Consider the following 4,290-nt stretch of genomic DNA (forward strand, 5'->3'; position numbering starts at 1 on the left):
TTAAAAATAAAATGAGTTTTCGCTGAGAGCTGCACTTTTATCTAGGGAGAGGTGTCTGGGTTGACATTTCATTAACTGATTTTCCTTCTGATTCCATGCGACCCATTATTAGAGCAAATAGGCCACTCCTGGCCCTTCCTCTTGGAGGATCCAGAGCCCTCCAGAAGCAGAAGGCAACTCTACTGCTCTATTAAGGAGAGGGATCCTTGGTGCCACCATGAAGCATAGGTTGAACATCTATCTCTTAGCTGACCTTGTTCTCCATCTTCATTAAACTCATTAGTCTAATGAAGTCCCTGGAGGGCTTACTGGAGAGCCCATCTCCTGGGAGCTACTGGACTACCAGAGGTCAGCTTCCCAACAAAGAGCCCCCAAGGGCGTTCCAGACCATCTATCCAGAGTGGTGTGATAAGACCTCCCTCCACCAGCTACAACCTTAGAACAGTGTCCAAAATACCTCCAGCTCTACCAGTTTCTGGGCAGGCATTCTCAATGTCAGTGTTATCAGAGAACTAACTGTTACAAGGCCCTCAAAGGGCCTCTTCATTGGATACTCCTTATTCTGAAAAAGGCCTGTTTTATCACAGATTTGAGTGGGTCGCCTGTGGCTGTGGAATGGCGGGATCTCACTCTCTTCCCCAGACTGCGTCTGCTTAGATGTCCTGAGCAGCCTGGCTTTGTCTTCTCTTAGATGAGTACTTGTGCTGCAACTTTAGCTGTTGGGAGATAGTGTTATTTTCAACCCTACTTTCTAAGCATCTGCCAAGAATTCCTTTGGACTTGGGTGTCTTATGGTCAGTTTAGTTGGTATTCAGCTTTTCTCTCATGAGAGCTCCTCTGTGTGCAGAGAACAGTTAAGAGGTGTTAGGGTTGGCTGTAGGAAGGGGAAAGGTGGAGTCTTCTGTGTCCTGTTCTCATTTTTACATTTTTTAAAGTTCTTCCTCCAACTTAGCAAGTCTGTGTGTGGTTATTGGTCTGAAGTGGGCAGGGGAATGACAGTGCCTGCTTGGGACATGGACATTTTGGCCATCATGTGGCTTAAGTAAATTTTTCTAATGAAATAAAGTTGAATGTATGTTTCAAAAAAAATCTTGCAGGAAAAAAATTGATGTTTATAAATGTCTCTCGAATGCCAACTCTCCTCCTTATTCTATTATGATTGCCCTAGTTCAGTATCTAGTTTTTCTCCTAGAGATAAGAAAGTCACTGTCCTCTAGTCTTTCTTATTATTACATTCTACCTCAATCCTGATTAACTTTTATACTACAATCAGCATTGTCTTTCTAAATCTGATCATGTCCTTCTTCTGTGGAAACTCCCTTCTTATATATAATGTGCAATAAAGGAACCAGAGATCAAATTGCCAACATCCACTGGATCATGGAAAAAGCAAGAGAGTTCCAGAAAAACATCTATTTCTGCTTTATTGACTATGCCAAAGCCTTTGACTATGTGGATCACAATAAACTGTGGAAAATTCTGAAAGAGATGGGAATACCAGACCACCTGATATGCCTCTTGAGAAACCTATATGCAGGTCAGGAAGCAACAGTTAGAACTGGATGGAACAGCAGACTGGTTCCAAATAGGAAAAGGAGTACGTCAAGGCTGTATATTGTCACCCTGCTCATTTAACTTATATGCAGAGTACGTCATGAGAAATGCTGGGCTAGAAGAAGCACAAGCTGGAATCAAGATTACCGGGAGAAATATCAATAACTTCAGATATGCAGATGACACCACCCTTGTGGCAGAAAGTGAAGAGGAACTAAAAAGCCTCTTGATGAAAGTAAAAGAGGAGAGTGAAAAGTTGGCTTAAACTCAACATTCAGAAAACGAAGAGCATGGCATCCAGTCCCATCACTTCATGGGAAATAGGTGGGGAAACAGTGGAAACAGTGTCAGACTTTATTTTGGGGGGCTCCAAAATCACTGCAGATGGTGACTGCAGCCATGAAATTAAAAGACGTTTACTCCTTGGAAGAAAAGTTATGACCAACCTAGATAGCATATTGAAAAGCAGAGGCATTACTTTGCCAACAAAGGTCCATTCTAGTCAAGGCTATGGTTTTTCCAATGGTCATATATGGATGTGAGAGTTGGACTGTAAAGAAAGCTGAGCACTGAAGAATTGATGCTTTTGAACTGTGATGTTGGAGAAGACTCTTGAGAGTCCCTTGGACTGCAAGGAGATCCAACCAGTCCATTCTGAAGGAGATCAGCCCTGCGTGATCATTTGGAAGGAATGATGCTAACGCTGAAAGTCCAGTATTTTGGCCACCTCGTGCGAAGAGTTGACTCATTGGAAAAGACTCTGATGCTGGGAGGGATTGGGGGCAGGAAGAAAAGGGGATGACAGAGGATGAGATGGCTGGATGGCATCACTGACTCCATGGACATGAGTTTGAGTGAACTCCGGGAGATGGTGATGGACAGGGAGGCCTGGCGTGCTGCGATTCATGGGGTTGCAAAGAGTCGGACACAACTGAGCAACTGAACTAACTGACTGAACTCTCCTCAGCTTAGAAATCTTTCATGGGTGGACCTGGTACTTGGCCCCATCATTTCTCAGTCTTACCCATCCCAGGCATCCCGTTGGTCAAACACACTGAAGCTCTTGCCACACTTGAGAATTGCCATAGTCCTTCATGACTATATATCTTTTCGAGCTGTGCCTTCTGCCTGGGATGTCCCACTCATGCCCCTCAAAGTTGTATCAATCTTTTTATTTTTTTTCCTTTGAATATCCTCAGAGTGCTTTGTAGATGGATATCTAGATACAGGATCAAGTCCTAGGTCTTTATTTTCACTTTACCTTTTTTTGGCCATGTGGGAATCTTAGTTCCCCAACCAGGGATAGAACTATCCCTAGCAGTGAAAGTCCTAACCATGGTACCACAAGGGAATTCCCCAGAGGTGGATCTTTTCCTATTCTGTTTTTGAGGTGTAGGTCTGGCTGCCGGCATTCAGGAAGCCTAGGGCGGTAACCCTTCAGCATATAGATTGTTTATGTCATCCCTTTGTGACCTCCTTCCACTGTGCTTTTTCAGAGGCTTTTGGTTTGCATTTTCTGTGACAGACGTTCCATCTTCTTCCAAGATGCAGGAGTGGTACATGCTCCAGCCCTCCTACCCACTTTCATAAATACTCTTTGGCTCCAATTCCTGTCTTTTATGGGATTCTGCAGTAGTTGGTCATGGGTCATATTTGTTCTTCATTTGAACCCACTCAAACTTTCCAGATCTGATACATTGGTTATCATCCATTAATTCACTTTCCGTATTCCAAAATTTTGTTAACTCTCATCGGCTGCTGTATTCATTCTATTTCTGTTGTCCTGTGGATCATTCACTTTTTATTTATTAATCGTTCTTTTTTAGTTCATTTATATTAGTATTTTCATTTCTTGAATCTTGTTTGTTCAGTCTACCATGCTTAGTCAGAATCCATGCCGTAGTTGTCTAATTTTTCTCCTTGGCATATATTTATTTATTTTTAAGGGGATATGTGAGCATCAGAGAATAACAGTGACTAATTCATAGCATCTAATTATTGGGACAAGGAGCTTTTGAAATCCAGGCTTTGGCAAGTCTTTTGAGCGCCATCATTCATCACACCCCCACATGTACACTGTTATTCAGTCACATCAACCAACCTGTAGTTTGCTGTTTTGATGTTATTTTCTAAGAACAGTTGTTGGTTATGTTCTCTGGGTTTGGAATCCTGTTTGTCTAGGGTAGATCTCTCACTCTTTTTCTAAAAAAGAGATTTATTTGTTTTTGGCTGTGGTGGGTCTTCATTGCTGCATGAGAGCTTTCTCTAGTTGCAGCAAGTGGGCGCTACTTTTGATGCGGTTCTTGGGTTTCTCATTGCAGTGACTTTCGTTGTGGAGAACGGGCTCTAGGCACTCATGGGCTAGAAACAGCACGTGGGTTCAGCAGTTTCAGCTCACAGGCTCTAGAGCACTGGCTCAGTGGTTGTAGTGCCCGGGCCTAGTTGTGGGACCTTCCCGACCAGGGATTGCTTGTGTTGCAAGGCTAATTCTTAACCACTAGACCACCAGGAAAGCCCTCTCACTCTTAAATTTGATTTAAGTGCCTTTATTTTGGAAGCACTTCCCTATCCAATCCCAGAGAATGATTCATACACTCTTTGCTGCTGCTGCTGCTAAGTCATTTCAGTTGTGTCCGACTCTGTGCGACCCCATAGATGGCAGCCCACCAGGCTCCAACATCCCTGGGATTCTCCAGGCAAGAACACTGGAGTGGGTTGCCATTTCCTTCTCCAATT

General features: G+C 43.4%; 1 pseudogene; it reads left to right on the plus strand.

Annotated features, from left to right (window-relative positions):
* The first annotated feature begins 217 nt into the window (after positions 1-217).
* On the plus strand, positions 218-409 carry LOC106700729 (hypoxia-inducible lipid droplet-associated protein-like; annotated as a pseudogene).
* The last annotated feature ends 3,881 nt before the right edge of the window (positions 410-4,290 follow it).

The sequence above is a fragment of the Bos mutus genome, chromosome 5 (assembly GCF_027580195.1).
Source record: "Bos mutus isolate GX-2022 chromosome 5, NWIPB_WYAK_1.1, whole genome shotgun sequence".
In the NCBI taxonomy this organism is placed as follows: domain Eukaryota; kingdom Metazoa; phylum Chordata; class Mammalia; order Artiodactyla; family Bovidae; genus Bos; species Bos mutus.